At 49.3% G+C, this 17,829-nt stretch overlaps 1 protein-coding gene across 1 annotated transcript in view; it reads right to left on the bottom strand.

Annotated features, from left to right (window-relative positions):
* Window positions 1-7,108, bottom strand: part of VILL (villin like) — a 28,359-nt gene extending 21,251 nt beyond the window's left edge. Inside the window, exon 1 of the mRNA XM_015852913.2 lies at window positions 6,587-7,108. The gene's annotated coding sequence lies outside the window, so the exon portion shown is untranslated. The remainder of the gene's footprint in view (window positions 1-6,586) is intronic.
* Window positions 7,109-17,829: the final 10,721 nt, after the last annotated feature.

The following is a 17,829-nucleotide window of genomic DNA, read 5'->3' as shown; positions in this document are numbered from 1 at the left end:
CAAGAAACAGAGATGTGTGACTTAGGGACAGTATTGGTGGTAGATGGACAGCCGGACAAGATGATCTTAGGGGTCTTTTTGAACCTTAATGGTGTTTTGTTCACACAAAGGATAGCAGTTAATTCTTGTTTTGCTCCAGGAAATGAAATTCAACATTGAGTACTGTGCATGGCTCCTCAGCTGCTGCTTGGCACCACTGCTTCAAAGAGTGGCTGTCCCTAGAGAGGGACTGGACAGAAGAACCAGCACTCAGGCTGTGTGAGCTGTCTCATTCTTGTGATGCAAGAGGAGAAAAAGTTCCTTGCATCTCATCCAATGTGGTGATGATGCAGGGAATGGGATCTGTGCTTTGGGGGTGGCAAAAGCAAAACTCAGCCCACCTCCTCCTCTGTGTATTGTGAAGTCCAGGCTCAGGAGCTCGGTGTGCCAAGGAAATGGCTCTGCGCAGACACTGCTGCTGACCACAGAGAGCACTCCAGCCCTCCTGGAAAGAGCTGTTGCCTGGCAGCTAAAATTATGTGAAATAAGCCTTGAAATAAGATGCTATTTCTGATCGTGGTGGGCAATTAAATATTGGAACAGCTTATTAGGGATGCTGGCAGGCTCTCCTTTACTTTATGACTTTGAAACGAGATGGCTGAATGGACAGGGTGTGCTCTTTGGGCTCAGATGCTCATGGTCTGCGACCAGTCAGGTGCTACCCTGTTATTCTGACTGTAATGCAATGACATGAGTTAGTCCTCACGCTTCAGGGCTTCATGACTTCCCCTATGGGTCAAAAAAGACCCCTTGTCCTTCCTACCAAATCATCTGCATGGTTTATGGAAGGAGTTGAAGAGCTCTTTCACTCTTTTGACCCACTGATCCAAATCAAAGATGGTACATGGGACATGGGGTGAACTATGATTACAAGAAACTCATTGCTCACCTTCTCGGGGACACTGACTCTGGAGCAGAGGAGGAACCTATCCTGAGCTCAGTGGCAATGTCTGCACCTTTCTCTACTAATGTCTGCTGGGGATCATCAGATCCAACTCATCCAAGTGGGCTCATTCTATGTCAACTCCATCATCCAAGTCAACTCATCCTGTGATCACTACCTGCCATCATAGGAGACTGCTCTTCTGTGCTCATGGGCAAGGGCTGGGATGACCAGGATGGAGATGCTAAAGTCTGTTCAGAGGGAAAACTTAAGGGCCTGGGATGAAGAGAACAACTCAGGTGATTTTATGTACTTAGTAGTCTCTCAAACTGGAAATGCTGTAGACCATGGGAAAGGGTTGACTCTTGAGCACTCGAAACTTACCCCACCTTCAACCACTGTCTCAGGGTATCACCAAGATGTAAACCTCCAACATCTCTCCCTGCAACCTGTGCCCTCACCCTCTGCCCATTCCTGTCATCTCTGGCTTACTTTGTAGCTTACACACAGCCCTTTCCAGAAAACCAGTGATGCTGTGAGCCTTTACCTTTCAGTCCCCTGGAAGCTATGTGCAGGTGGGCTTTGCATTTATTCTCCAGACACTCCATCACTCCTCACTTAAAAGGAAGGAGCCAAGAAGTAATGCATTACTGGGAAATAGTTCCTAGTTGCCACAGCCCTCCACCTGAACCTCATCTGTCTCTCCAAATTCCTTGGAGGACATCTCATTCAGAATGGCTGGCAGACTATGGTTTATCTCCTCTGACTCTGCAGCTGCCTCTTTTCCACCTGCCATCAATTCCAGCCCATCACCTCACTCCATCCAGAAAGCCTTGCTCATCTCTCCACACCTCCCTTTATGACCTCTTTTCTTCTCCCTGTTCATCTGGCTGCTGGTAGCATTCCAGCAGTCTGATCTTCAAGCAGATGGCCTCGGGAAACTGATTTGTAGGAACAGATTTTCCCAAACTGCTTCTATTTCAGAATCCTCCCACTAAAATCTTAACGCCTGTTTTCTCTGGGAAGAGTAGAGATGCATTGTCCCTGAAAACTTCCCATCGATGTAACAACATACTAATAACTAAACAGAAAAAAGCTATGGATGTCCCATCCCTGGAGATGCCCAAGGTCAGGCTGGATGGAGCCCTGGGCAACCTGATCTGGTGGGTGGCAACCAGCCCATAGTGGGGCTTGGAGCTGGGTGGGCTCTGAGGTCCCTTCCAACCCAACTGTCCTATGATTCTATGAAACTCACCACCCTGAGGATGTGGCTGTGAGATAAAACAGCTTCACAAGAGGCTTTTAGGAGCCCGCTGCATGCAGGTGCCTTGTGGCAGTGTTGCCCCATGTGTGGTGCCAGGTGCATTATTTTCAACTACTAAAATGCAGCTTGACTCACAACTTGCTCCAGGGGTATCCATTCCACCTCTGGCTCCTCACTGCGAGGTTACTGAGTCAGTCACAGTGCAGAGCCATCCCTGGGGAAAGCAGGCAGGAAACCCTGCCAATTCATTACAAACAAATCTTTCTTTCAGCTCTTCCTGCCCTGGTGAAAGGCAGAGATTGCTGGCTCAGGACCAGCCCTGCATCCAAAGGCAGGGCTTCATGACACAGCAAAGGCAGGAGGATTCATGCAGGAATAAAACAAAGTCGAGGCCATTTTCATTCCTCTTCCTGGTTCCCTGAGAAGTGGTTCAGGTTAGAAGCATTCTCAGAAACTTCTAATTACTCACCACCTCCAGGAAGAAAGTTACGATCCTCCCCAACACCAGCATTTTAACAGAGCATTATTAAACCTCATGGCTGCAGGTAAGTAAAATAACAGCTGAGACGTCAGGGAGGAGGAGGTGTGTTTGGCCCCAGGGAGCACCTGAGCTTTAGAGACACGCAGGAACTGGAAGGCAAGTGGATGGGTGAGAAGAGACCCTAAAAATAAGGCATTTTTCCTGCTGAGACAGAAGAGGCCATTGCTTAATGAAGGTGAGGAAGGGGGTATTAGAGGATGGGATTCATTCAGCCTCACTTGGTTATCTGTTTGAGGTGCTGGAAGAATCATAGAATTATTATCTCTGCCTATAGGGAATCTCCAAGTGCAGAGTCCAGCTTCCCACACTGTCCTTCACCTCTTGCAGAATACAGGAGCCCAACCCCATTCTCCAAGCACAACAACTTGCTCCAGGAGATCCTATTCCAGGTACACTGTCATGGACCATCAGCGAGGCATTGGCACTGCTGCCCTGAAAGCTGTGGCTGCCCCATTGCTGGAGGTGCTCAAGGCCAGGCTGGATGAGGCCCTGGGCAGCCTGAGCTGGTGCTTGATCTGGTGGTTGGCAAACTTACCCACAGCAAGGCAGTTGGAACTGGATGATCTATGAGTTCTCATTGAACCCAAGCCGTTCAAAGATTCAGTGACTGATTTAATGTTTCTATGAACTAAGCCAAACACCACAAAAAACCTGCAGTTAAACACAAACACCAGCACCCACCTACCTTGTCCTTGTAAAAAATCATGTCTTAGAGTTAAAATCTTTTTTACTGTGAGAGCATGAATGCCTGTTTCTGCACACGTGTACGTGCACAAGATAGAGAGCAGGTTTTCCTGGTTCAGTGTTTAAGCAGTGCAATTGATAAAGCCCTTGCTACTAAGAGTTTTGTTGGATGGTGAGGGTGTGGGGGGGGGGGGCTGGTCTGAACCTGTTTCCAAAGCATTGGCTTCCCAGTGGAAACCAGTAAGATCAATGTTAACTAATGAAAGGAAGAGGTCATAAAATCATAGAATCATAGAATGGTTTGGGTAGAAGGGAACTTAAAGATCATCACAGCAGCTCAGGGTGCCCAGGGTCCCATCCAGCCCAGTCTCGAGCAACTTCAGGGTTGGGGCATCCCAGTCTCACTCCAGTGTAGACCCACAAGCATCACATCAAACTCAGGATAGGAAACCCAACACCTCCCATTAAAAAAGGTTTATATTTTGGGTTGCAAATGAAATGGGATGACCTGGTTGTTAAGTGTAACATTCTGTAGGTGACCGTGCAGTTTCAAGCAGGTGACACATCTCTGCTGAAAGACACCTAACGTGTGTCCAAACAGGGAGGTGCCAACCAACCTCACCCAACCTTCCTTGTTTAGGACTGGGTGCTTCTGTGCACTTGGCACACGTCTGGCATGAGAAGGGAGATTCAGCCCATGCAGAACCATGGCACAGAAGTGCAAGAAGACGTTGCAATCCCATCTTGCCTGCAATGAAGGGCAGCTTTGAGAGAGCAGCATGTCGACTGTGTAGAGCCGAATGAATAAAACATCCCTGCAAATACCGCAAAGAGCTTTAAAAGAGTCATTCATCCGGGGCCTGCTTTTGCAACCAGAGCTGCCAATGGGAGTTTTGTCTGAGCACAGAGGAGGAAATCAGACATCTGAAGGGTGAATTTTGCTCAGAGCCAGGCAGCAACTTCAGGCAGCAAGGAGCAGTAATTCAGGCTCCAGCAGCCTCCCAAAGGGAAGGTGGGTATCTGTATAACAGCATCACCCAAAAAAGAACCTGACTTCCACTGCTGCCCATCCCATATGTTTTAACAAGAGCAGTTTTAAATCCAGTGCTATCCAGAAACCTATTCTTTCACTGCAGGGCTTGGCCACAGGGTGTTTTTAGGTGGGAGAGGTCAGCTGCTCTGAATAGCCCATTCCACAGGAAATGGATTCAATCGTGGACTCAACCGTGCAATTTCACATCTCCTGTGCCTCAGGTCTTTGACGTGGATGTAAAGGAATGACAAGTTCTAGCCTCAGATAAGCATCAATAGGCTCAGATAAAGGCAGATAATGGCAGGATTCCTGTTTCAAGCAAAGGCCCTTGGAAATCAAGGCAAGAAGCACAGCACCCTGTGCTGAAAATCACCATTGCATTTGCAAGGACTTTCCAGATTGGAGGATGCCAAAGACTTAGAGACAATGTTTATCCTTTTTTATTCCCTTTTGCATTCAAAACAGTCAATGGAAATGAGCAATCATCTGGGATAAATCACAACTAGGCCCATTTCCAGAGTTGTTTTTATGTGGAAAGAAGAGAACATAGAAGAGAGATTTAATGGGCCTTGGGAGCAGGTATCCTCTGGTGACTGTACAGAGCATGTTCATCTGAGGGGGTAGCAGAAGCTTAAGAATATACTGGAATAAAGAGAGACAGAGCAGAGATATTTTGGGTGCAGGATGTCCACAAGAAAGCCCTTCCTTGCGTAGGTGGACATGTGGTATTCAGCAGAGCAGCTTTTAGAGCAGACAGAGACAGCCCAGCCCATGGACTTGTGCCAGCCATGGAGCAAGTTTCAGGAGGCTGCAAAGAGTCGGTTCCTTGTGATAAATGGAGCCCTCAGTGAAGGTTAATGGTGTCACATTCCTCCTCCAGGTGCTGGGTAGGTGACACAAGGGCCCGGACCCCAGCACTGGGCTGAGGATGAGCAGCATGAACAGTGCTGGGGGATGAGGCTCCAGGGCAGACCCAGCCTGGAGTCACCAGGTTCACAATGCATCTCCTTCATGTCCCACACCTCCCTGGAGCTCCACAGCAGAAAAGGTGTCACAGAGACCACAGTGTCACAGAATCAGAACCAGAATGACTTGGGTTGGAAGGGATCTTCACCATCCTTTCCTATTCAAGAGCAGGGATCTACTTCTCAAGAATCCACAGAGCCCCAAGATACAGGGGATGAAAGGAGACTGGGGTGATGCTATTTGAGGCCAAGGCACAAAACCTTTGCTCCCAGCTGGGACACCTTGACAACTGCTGCCACAAGGTCCTGCCTAGGAAATCACATCATGAGACAAGGGAGGTGGGCCCTTGATTTCAGTGAGCCCCACCGAAATGAAGGCTGATACCCTCTGATTTCCACTTTGCAGGCTCTAATTTACCCACTTAGCTGCAGTGTGGAAAGAGCACCTGGATGATTCACCTGCTAAGTGCTACCCTTGTGGGGCCAGTTTGCCTCTGCTGCCGTAAGATTTGTTTACACCTGTGCTAGGACAGCCTTGAACAAATGCAAACCTCCCACAGATGCTAATTCATATCACTTCTCCACTCTGTTAAATATTTATGCTCCTAATAGACACGCCTAAGAAAAACACTGGCAAGTAAACCCGCAGCTCCACTCCATTACAACTCGATTTTATCACAGTTTGATCTGCATCTCAAATGAACAAGAGGAGAAAACAATCTGTGCTCGCAGAGCAAACAGCGTTCGGCCATTAGCAGCTTTATCAATTAGACTCCAGCAGGACCCATGGGTCAGAACTTCCAGCACAGCTTTTGTCGCTGCTTGAACCCACAACATCCACACGGGCAGCCAAGCTTTGGGCAGATCCCCATGGCAGCAAGGAATGAAACAAACCAGGGCAAAGCAAAATGCCGTTAATTGCTCGGTGTGTGAAATCAAAGCTGTTCTGTGCAGGGAGCCCAATGCAAAGCGTGCGTCCTTCTGTGCTCCTCTGTGAGCTGCTTGCCCCGTCCCATAGGCAGCACCAGGGCTGCAGGTCTGGAGGGCTCATCGCTTTTATTGTATGAAACTCTTTCATTTTTTTTTCTGCTCCTTCCTCCTCCACCAAGCAGAAGTGATCATGAAACAGCTCCGGCCTTTAGAATAAAGCCAGGATGAGTGTAGAAAAGCTGCTTACCTTGCTGGAAAGTGCCCGGAGTCCTCTCAGCTCTCCCTCCTCAGCGATCCCAGCTCTTTCTCTTCTCTTTGGTGAGCTCTTTTCAAGGCACTTTTGTTTGCTGTTCTGCTACCTTGTCAGCCAGGGAACAGCAGTGCTCAGTAATTCAATCCTCTACTTAACTGCAGACACTCCTACTGCAGCTCACACCCATTTCCAGGCTCACCGAGGGACAAAGAGGGAGCCAGTACGAGACTTTCAACCAACTGTTTGCATCAAACATCCACCGAGCGCTAATGATTAAGTGCTGCTTTAATTAGAAACCTGTTTTGTCCAGATTTAAAGGGCAGAAGTGATTGTGTTGGTTTGTTTTTTTTCCCCTTGTCGCTGTACAAAGCCAGGCGGGGTGCTGCTCGGTGCCACATCAGCACTTGGGCTCCAGAGCCTCAGCCCCATTCCTTGACTCCATCTGACCCTAATTTCAGCAGCCAAAACAGCCTGAAAGGGGGATGCTATGGGCATACACCCTGCTGGGTCTCCCTTGGTGCGTGTGTAGCTCTGGACTATGGGGAGCTGGGTTAAGGATGGCCACCAAGGTTACTGGCATGTACTGGAGCACTGGAGCATGCAACCAGGCTGCCCTCGCAGGGGACAGATAATGATAAACCAGAAAAGCACATCAGAGCTGGCAGCATTTGCTGTAGTCATTCCTTTCTGTAGCAGAATGTTCTCCTCTTTGCTGGGAAAGGTGGCTCAGAAGGGGTGTGAGGTAACTCAGGTAGTTGGGCTTCATGTCTACCTCCCCAGTACCTGAAATCAAGTTTTTTCCCACCCTTCTAATGCTCTTGGAAACACACAGGTGGGTATATATAGCAATATGGCAGCTCATCATTAAGAAAAAAGCACTTGCAAAGGGCGGCTCTGACATGAAGCTGTGAAGGTTGTTGTGGTGCCACAGGCTGTGGGTGACCTGAAGATCAGCCACCTCCTTTCTGTCTCAAACACTCTTGGTTGGTGATGGGAACATCCCTCACTGGAGAGGAGATGAGGCACTTCTTACCCTGATGGCTGCCTCTGCCTTTGGAACCGCATCCTTCCTATCCCCACTGCTTCGGTTGTGATGTCCATTTGTCTCATGCATACACAGCGTTTGAGCTGCCTGTCCCAACTCCTTTTCACCTCCGCAGTGACCAAGTGGTAAATAACCCTGGCGAGCTTTTTAAGGAACCCAGATCTGTTGGAAATATATGTGCAGCAGCTTAGGACAGTGAGTGCTGAGACGAAAGGAAATGTTTGTCACAAAACACGGGCTCATTTAGCACTGAGCTGTAGGCACTTTTTCTTCCTGCTAATTTTGGTCATGCCATGGGGTTACAGAGCAGAAAACATTATTTCCAAGCAGTTTAACTTGGTGCTGGTGGAGAACAGAATAGCTTGGCTTCTGTAACTGCACATCATTTGAGATGTTCCCGTTCCAGCCAATTTTCCCTTATTCATGACCCCATGTGTTCATATTCTCATCCTGAGCCTCGATATTCCCAGAGCTCAGAAACCTTGCGGTTTCAGGATATTTTCCATATGTACAAATGGAAGATGAGGCTGTGTTCTGCATCCCAGTGCAAGCCTAAGACACTGGAGACATTGTCACACCGAGCTGCTGGGGGAAATCAGAAGTGCTGGGAGGAAGAGTACGAGATCAATGTTTGGCAGCACTGTGGCCCCCACCTGCCTCACCCTTGGCCACCCCACGTGTCTGTGGACAAGGTTAACATTGTGCACAGAGAAACAGGCTCTGCCAAGGGTGTATTTACCAAATGACACGTTGCAAAGGTATTTCCACCCCAATGCATGGCTACGGAGCTCTGGGAGGAAGAGGAAAGGCCAAACCCTGCAGGTGAGATAACACAGCAGGGGCCTCTTGCAAAGGGAGGAGGCAAAAAAGAAACCCTATATATCTTCTCAAGAGTGCAGGGACCCATTGCTGCTTCTATGGGGTTTTGGTTAGTAGCATGGTGGGTTGGGGGTTGGACTGGATGGTCCTTGTGGCCTTTTCCAGTGTTAATGGTCAGTGACTCTATCAGCATCCTGCAGTCAAAGCATCGTATGGATTTCTGGGAGTGTTGCAGGAGATCTTTCCATGTCCTCAGACCAAAGCATGTGGCATTTTGCTACAGTTCCTCACTCAGGCACTTCTCTGCTCTGCAAAATCACTGTGTCCAAATGAAAACACAGTGCCTCTTACAGGACTCCCTATAGATCAGATACTGATCACCTGGGGAGGCTTGTGACTTGCAGCAGCACCAGAGGCATCCAGAAGCACAGCCAGCTCCACATCCAGCCCATGAGCATGGCAGGGAGGCACTGAGCCTCAGGTCTGCTATAAGGGTTTACTATGGGAAAGTGAACATAACTTTGCTCTTTGGCCCCATGGGTTTGGAGCAGTAGAGGTCAGGGCTTGGCAGGACAGAGCTCTGCAAGAAGCAGTTGACAGGGCAGTGTGGCTGCTGCTGCTGGGTGTTGGTTAATGGGCAACTACAGCAAGTGGAAGGGAACTGAGATAGAGGAAGGTGCATGGGCAACTTCCAAACTTCATTTAAAGCCAGCTATCATGGGATGTGAACTGAGAATGTGAGGCTTATGGGGAAGAGAAACCCCCTTGCAAGAGAAAAGGAGAGTTCAGAGATGGTCACATCTCACAGCACCACAACAAGGTCTGCCAGGGCTGCTGGTCAGCCTTGAACCTTTCTTCCATGCCCTAAAATATCTACAACCCATCCCTAAAGGTGGGATGCACAGCTTTGTTAGTAGGGAGAAATACCTCAGTAGTGGCATCTGCACTGACAATAACAACAAGGTGAAGCAATACGGATGGAGATGACTTTGTTGTGCTGGACCTCCGTGGTTCTGTGATTTCCAGATCTATATCTGAGGGAAGGTGGAGGGAAACCCTCAGCGAGGTCAACCCGCATTGCACTGGGACCAGCTGCAGTGTGGGGAGTGCTGGTCATGCCTGTGTGCACTGTGGGTGTGGGCTCCCCTCTGCATTTGCTCACTCACACCTTGGCCAAGAATTAACAGGTGCACTGAGAAAACAGGATAGCTGAGGTGGGACTGCGGCACGGGCAAACAGCAGCCCTGGATGCCTTCCAGAGGGAGGAGGAAGGTGGCATTGGGGATGTGGTTCTGTCAGGCTGTGTTCAGACTGCTGTTGTATCTGGGGAGGCTTCCAGAAGGACATGAGTCCCCCAGACCCCATATCACCACCAGACCCCACTGCTAATGCTGACGCAAAGTTTAAGCAGCTGACATTCTTCGGGTTGCTGTCTGGCTGCCTGCTGGGACGAATGAGGTCTGTGCTAGAAAATCTTCAGTTTTCTGTTACTTCAGAAAATTACCCTGGTTTTCCAGAATGCCAAAAGGCTCTGGGGAGGTACTCGGTGTCATTGGGAACTCAGCAGGACTTGGCCTTTTGGAGATGGAGAAGCCAACGGGATGAGCTTCAAGGCAACGTGAGGAACTTCCCAAGGTGTAACCCCGGGGGATGATGTGTGGGAGAACCAAGCTATTGAATTCCTTTTCCTGAGCATTTTCCTCACTTTTATAGGAGCCAGCTGAGTTGAGGTTCTGGGCTGTCAGCTGCTGATAACTGTTATTAAATTACCAACATCCTCTAGAGATCTTGAATCCCGATTCAGCCCTTTGCAAAGCAAATGTAGATGATTTACAGGCACCTAAACACATCATCCCAAGGTAAGCCATCATGAGAGCCTTGTGCAGCGATGTGTACCTATCTCATGTCAGGCAGTCTCAGGGGTTACCAGCTGGGTGATGGTTGAGGTCTCCCAGTCAGTATCACTGTGGGAACTGAGTAAGAACAGGGATAAGCCCAGATCGCCCAAGCACCAGCCCAGTGGTGGACATGAAGACCAACCTCCTCCATGTCCCATCACCATCTTGTCTTCAGCCCTCAGACGTGGCACGAAGCTGATGTTCCCCCCAGACAGAAAACATCTACCTCAGAAAGGAAGGCAGTGAGGAAAGGGAGACAAAATCAGAGAGAATCAGTAAAAACAAACACCCCTCCAAAAGAGCCAGTCTTGCAAACTGCTGCATTTGCGAGGAGTTTCACAAAACCTCAAGGGTTCTCTCTCAGCCCTAATGAAAACCTTATGAAACCCAACAAATTCCAGCACGATTTGGTCAGGCTTGACAAGCAAATCCTTTGTAATTTCTGGAATCAGCTGAATCCAGCAGAAAGGAGATGTTTCACAGAAGAAGCTGCACATGCAGGGAGGGCTCAGAGCAGCACAAGTTAATGGGTGTGTGACCCTGGCAAAGGTTAGCCCATGGCAGCCTTTGCTTGGTGAAGGAGTAACTTGTTGCTGTCATGGTGGTGACACCCCCTGAGATCTGTGCTCCTGGGGACTGTCCTTGCATGGACCATGAGCAAGGTGAAATGTCTTGTCCTCATATGGGAGATGGAGCAAAAGGAGTTCATTTATGCCTTTTTCTTAGAATCATTATGGTTGGAAAAGACCTCTAAGATCATCTAGGCCAACCATCCGCCTGCCACCTATATCCTCCATTAAACCATGTCCCCAAAGTGCCACATCTCCACTGTTATTGAACCCCTCCAGGGACGGAGACCCCACCACCTCCTTGGGCAGCCTGTGCCAGTGCCCAACCACTCTTTCAGAGAAGTTTTTTCCTGATATCCACCCTATTGGCCATGATTAAATGGGATTCTTGTGCAAGAAACAGAAAGTCATTACAGGTCCCCAGCAGCTCGTCCCACTGTGTAGATGCAACTTGAGTTTCTCCCCTATGGGGTGTAGCTGGTCATTGGCACCTGGTGAAACCAACTGGTCCCCATGGTCTTAATGGGAGTTTGGGTCACTGGATGCTGAAGGCATTGCGTTAGAACACAGGGGCTGTAGTGGTGCAGGTTGCTGGAGCTCCCACCCTCAGTCTTTATTTTTTTGTTAGCACTCAAGCAGATCAGAGCTTTTCACAACTGTGGGAAACCTGATTGCTCACATTAGTGACTATACCTGAGTGCCCACGAAATAACTCCACCCTCCCACACCAGCTTAATCTTTAATCCCCATCACCTCAGTGACCTGGCTGCTCGTGTGACTACACACAGTGACTCTCTGCCGGGGGTGGAGGTGAGGATGAGCTCCTAAAGCCCCGTCCTTCTGCCACCAGTCTTATTTATTGGACTTATGGTGCCCAGATGTGGGAAGTGCTGGGTCAGATGGCATTTGTGCCATGAGAAGGGCAGCTAGGAGAGGACATGGGCAGTTTGGTAGCTGAGCTGTTTCATAGCTCCTGTTATTCAAATCTGCTGAATAGGGCCAATGAATTTCAAACCAATGGAGGCGGAGGAATCAAGCTGCAGATCTCCAGGACCTGCAGGCAGAGCCAATCCGTGTCCATGAGCTCAGGGTACAGCAGGTAGCTGTGGGACGAGCTATTGTGTGTAGGAATGCAGCCCTGCTTGTGCCAACCAGGAAGGAGGAAGGAAAAGGAATCGCCCCAAAGGCTGAGGAATTCTCACCCTGTTAAATGTTACCCCTCCCTGCTATTCTTGGCCCTACGTCATGGGCTGGGTGGGCTGCAGCAGGACCCAGAGTCAGTGGATGAAGGATTCACACAGCCATGTTTTAAGCCAGCAATGAGTTTGGGTGCCAACAAGCATTGGCCTCAAGCATCCCCCAGCTGCCACCAGCTCTGAACAAGGCCAGCGAGGACCTGGTGGTGCACCCCAAAAACCTCTTATTTCAGAGAAAACCTCACCCTGAGCCTGATACACCCAATTCCTGATGGGGTGCTTTGGCTGTTAGTCAGCACAAACATCGACACTGCCCGTCCTTAACGGGTCGTAGCACCAGCACCCAGTGAGGTGCTCACCCAAGTGTTATCCTGAGCAGTTCTGGTTACCATGTCTGCACACCAAACAAGAAACCTGCTTTACTTCCATATGGGATGGGTCTCTTTCTGCTACAAGGGAGAGGTCATGCTCAAGTATCCATGTGCCAATGAGCGATTCCATTCAGTTCTAACCAAACCTGCTTAGAGGACAGACTATAAAGAGATACTGGGGACATGGCAGTGTGTGTGGCTGCATCAGAGTGCACTCAAGCTTTGATTTCCTGGTCTTTTTTGCACAGTTCTGCCCTCTGCCCTGTGTATGGGGGCAGGAGGATGAGGATATGGAGGCACACCGTAATAAAAGGACAACACTTTGTACATGGAAAATGCAGAAAGAGCAGCAGCCACTGGTGCAGCATTGCTTTTTTTGCATGAACCAGTGACAAATCCAGGATCTCTCAGGAATATTTTCCACTTAAACCAGTAACTGTCAAATATAAAACCCCACACCCCAGCTCTCAGCCATTTCAGCCACATTCCAGAATGCCTCCAGTGATGCAGCCCTGAAGCTATTTCCTCATATCCCCTTTCTTCTCTCCTAAATCAGCCTTCCCAGCTAGATTACCAACCCCAAAGGTGCCTTAAAACACCTTCTGAAAACAAAGCAGCAGCAGATGGATGTGCTGGGGTCACTGGGAGCTGACAGCTTTTTCAATATTTGCTTTTGAAGACTGATGCAGATGCATTTGTGCCACAGAAGGCCAGCTGCAGGTGTATGCAGGGGTGCATGGTGTCTGCATGGGGTGGGCAAGCATTATCAGTGAGGATGGCAGGTACATGCCATATTGGTCCAGATGGGCAATATCCCTGTTTCAACCATGTACAATTTGGATGTAGCTGTATGATAGTCCTAATACTACTAATAGTATTTCTTCCTTCCTTCTTTCTTTTCTTTCTTTCTTTCCATTTTTTTCCTTTTTCCTTTCCTTTTTCCTTTTTCCTTTTTCCTTTTTCCTTTTTCCTTTTTCCTTTTTCCTTTTTCCTTTTTCCTTTTTCCTTTTTCCTTCCCTTCCCTTCCCTTCCCTTCCCTTCCCTCCCTTCCTTCCCTTCCCTCCTTCCCTTCTTCCCTCCATTCCCTTCCCTTCCCTTCCCTTCCCTTCCCTTCCCTTCCCTTTCTTTCCCCTCTGGCACTGAGTAGCCCAGCAGCAATAGTTTTTCCCAGATTTTACATAACTTCCCTTACAAATGTATTCCTAGAATGAGTCTGTTTGTTTTTTTCCCCTGGCAAAGGCTTGGGTGGTTTTTTTAGGCTCATGGTTATTTTTTTATTTAGCAGCACTGTGCAAACAATCTCAGCTCTGTCACTGCCGCACCCCTCTGCTGTCCTCCTGCAGAGCAGCTCCCTACGGCGCAGGTTCCAGGTGTCTACTCAGACCTCTCAGGCATGAGAGAAGTATGTGATCTCTTCCTCTAGCCCATACTTCACTAAAGACAGCAACCACAGCAAGGCAGGGAAGAGCCCTCCTTGGGGGAAGCAACAATAGGAAATGCCCATAAAGCCCCCCAAAGCCCACTCAGCTTACAGCAGTGGCTTCACGTCAGCAGGGCTTTGTTCTTTCCGTGGGCCTTCAGGTGGGACTAAAGTTATTTCTGCTTGGATTTCCTGAAAAGCAAAGCCCTCTGGATGGGGTGGAGGGGTCGATTAGGGCCATGGGTGATACCTCCAGGCAGGCAGCAGATGGGTTTCTTAGTTAAAATCATCAGAACAGACTTCTAGGAAAACAGGACCATGCCTTCATGCAGGTTATAGGCTTGAATTGGGAGCATCGACATCAGCATTGCTGTCCAGCTCTTCCTATTGCTCAGTGGCTTAATCTGAGCTGAAAGTAAAAATACAATAGCGGGGGAGCAAGCGGAGCTCACTGGGATTGTGGCAGTCTTGGCTGTCCTACATTTGAGTTTCTTTCATTGCAGGAGTTCAGATTACTTCTAACAGCCCTCGTATCTCGCGGTTGTTACAGGAGAGAATCTATTAGGCTGCAGTTGAGCTCATTTAGTAACTGGCAGTAGTTCCCCTGGATGGAATTGCTGCTGTTACAGCAGAAGCAGCTCTCCAGGGCACTGAGTGCAGCAGGGAGGGATGCACCGTGGGGAATCCTGCTCTATGCTGCACCTTACCTGGTGCACAACAGCCAGGAGGGGTTTTTCTTCTGGGATGGACATGGTGGGGATGGGTTGATGGTTGGACAAGGTGGCCTTAGCAGTCTCTCCAACATTAATGATGCTTCGATTCTGCTCTGAAGGCAGAGGGAAGTAAAAGCTGCTCGGGTTTCTCCTCCCACCAAATGTATTTTACTTCCTTTTGGCTTGAAGCTCACCAGATCCTGAACTGCCCTTGATGGGAAGCAGAGTCTGTGGTGTCCTGTTGAAGGCCAGGACTCAGCCATCCACAGACCCCAGCCTGGGCTCTGACTTTCATGAACAGCCTCCCCTTGCTGCAGGAGCACAGGAGAACCCACCGTGCTTATTTAAGTTCATAAGAAAGACATCTTTCATTCTTTGCAAGGGCAGCTTGAGTTCACACACACACCAGTTTCACACTGGAGCTGCGTCCCATTGAAATACCAATGGCTGTGTGGGAAAGGATGAAGGAACCTTCAGCTGAAACCCAGGTGATGCATGGAACAGGCCCAGGGAGCAGGGGTGGCTTTGCTTGGCTTCTTGGTGCATCTCACAGCCCCCACCAGCATCACCCGTTGTCCCACCCCCTCCTGGCAGCACCCAGCACCAGCGACCCCAATTCAGGCTCCCCCAGCATCTACCACCCAAGTTCCCACAGATGAGGTTTTATCTTCATTAGAACATAATGAAGGGAGATGTATCATCTGTCCCCAGCTCTCACTGGGCACTTCAGCCAAATCCCAAACAAGTTAAAGCGCCGCTGCTTAAGACAAACAAACAAACCACCAAGGTTAGCAGCAAAGATTTTGGCAGAGAAAAGCGTTTATCCCACCAGGGAAGGCATAACAACATCATTTCCGACTCAGAGAAACATTGATTTCCCTCTTTACTTCTTAACACACTGATGATAGAATCCTGTGCTTCCGTGGAAGAAATTCAGTAACTAAAATTAACACAAATATTCTGTGTGCTGTTATGGGCTGCGGAGACCCCGGCTCCTTTTGCAAGGGATTTCAGCACTCATTAAACAAATGAAGAAATTACCTCCGGGGCATCGAGAGCGATTTTAATTGAGGGAAGACATTTCCCACGCGGAGCACAATGCTGGCAGCAGATGAAGACACCAAAGCTGAGGCGATGATTGCAGTTGAGATAACGTCTTCTCAACTCCTTTTACGGCGCCTTCAGCAGCCGTCGCTGCACAGCTGCACCATCTCGTGGTGCACCCACGCCCTGCATGGCCAAAGCCTTCCAACCTTCATTTTCCTCCCCATTCCCCAAAGGTTTTGACCAGAGTTGAGTATGAAATCCAGGGGAACCCACCGCCAGGCCCTGCTGTGTCTCATCTCAGTGCTACAAGGTCACCCCATCTCCCCTCTTTTCAATCGCAACCATCATCATCCTAAATCATAGAATTACCCAGGCTGGAAAAGACCTTGAAGATCAAATCCGTATTTGCCCCTATTCCTTCAGTTACCATTTCAAGAGCTGCTCGGCACATTAGGCATCAGGACCAGGGAATGATGATTCATCTACATCTGCCTCAGCTGAATCACTGACAAGTCTGTGGACTGTTCAGAGATCAAGGCTCCATTGAGGTAAGTGAGCCTCCCAAATCCTCACTATTTAGAGAAATTATTAGAAGGCAGATTAAGGGACGCCAAGGTAAGAACCCATCCAAGCTCAGTCTCAGCCCAACTCTCACACAGCAAGTGGCTCTGCTCAGCTGGAAACGGGCTCAGCTCTTGACAAAATCCTTCCTCCTCCATCTCATAAATGTGCTTGCCCACAAAGGAACAGAATGGCCAAAGACATCATTGGCACACAAAGCCAGGCCAGATGGGGAACTGGGCAGCCAGGTCTAGTGGGTGGCATCCAGCCTGCAGCAGGGGGTTGGAACTGGATGACCTTTAAGGTCCCAACCCAATCCATTATTCGATGATAAAAAGCAGCAGTTCCACCCATCACCCTGCTGGTGGACCTAATGAGCGTTGTGTAATTGAATGGAGAGCAGCAGGAATCCAGCCACATGAGGAGGATGGGGAGAGTTTGCTCCCATGTTTCTTTGGTTCTTGTTGCTGTGAGTTCCCCAGAATCAGAATATCCCAAGTTGGAAAGAACCCTCAATGATCAATGAGTGCAACCCCTGGCTCCACCCAGATCCACCCAAACCCAACCCCTGTATCTGTCCCAGTGCTCCATGAGCTCCAGCACTGGGGCTGTGCATGCTGCCCTGGGCAGCCCATTCCATGCCCACCGCCCTCTGGGGCACAGCCTTTCCCACACCCCCAATTTCCCCTCCCCTGACAGCTCCGTGCTGTTCCCTCTGACCCTGTTGCTGCACCCAGAGAAAAGAATAGGGACTGAGCCTAACCTACCCAACAGGGCTTCATCTTGACCAGAGCCTGTACTTGGGCAGGAAAGAAAGGAAGAAAACAGTCCACTGTCAAGCCACAAACTCTTGGAACACCCCCCAGACTGTGTGTAGCATCTGTGGATACCGTGCAGTTGTGTTTGTAAGGTTGAAATACTCAGCCCTCTGTGTTGAGAACAGTGGTCCTTGATGGTGCCAAATGGGGAATCCAGCCTTGGCCCTGCTGGCACCCAGCTCCAGTTGACCGCTAAGGCTGATGACCTTCATTTCTCTGTCCCAGCATCTCTGTGCGATGTCAATCTCAATCAAACGTGGCTACAGCATGCCAGGAGACGGCTGTGAAATGGAGCGATGGTGGTCACAGAGGTGAGCGCGTCCTCTGAGCTCTATCCACATGCCAGGCTGATGCACCTCAAAACTTCAGCCTGCTGCTGGTTTAAGGGATGACCAAACCTCATCAGTTTCAATCATTGCGAGGTGAAGGCGCACCATTGTAATGCAGATCTACTTCAATAGAGAAGGGATTTGACTTAAATTCAAGCTGTGCTTCCAGATGTTGCTTGGGCAACCCCGGGACAACCTGCCCCTCTGCACGGCTGCCTCCAAATCAGCACTTGAGAAGGAAGCTTTGCAGGCTTGTCCTGGAAGAGCCCAGCACACGGTGCGGGGAACGTCAGAGCAGATGGCTTTCCTTCTGAGTCAGGACACAATAAAAGGGCAGAAGCAGCTTGGAGGCATGCGCACAAAGGTACGTATGTAGATGGTGCCGTATTCAGTTCTACAAGTGGTTTCAGTCATTGCAGACAGGACAACGGTATCTTTCTCACTTCTACAG

This window comes from Coturnix japonica, chromosome 2, assembly GCF_001577835.2.
Source record: "Coturnix japonica isolate 7356 chromosome 2, Coturnix japonica 2.1, whole genome shotgun sequence".
Lineage (NCBI taxonomy): Eukaryota > Metazoa > Chordata > Aves > Galliformes > Phasianidae > Coturnix > Coturnix japonica.
This window is presented reverse-complemented; position numbering and strand designations above follow the sequence as displayed.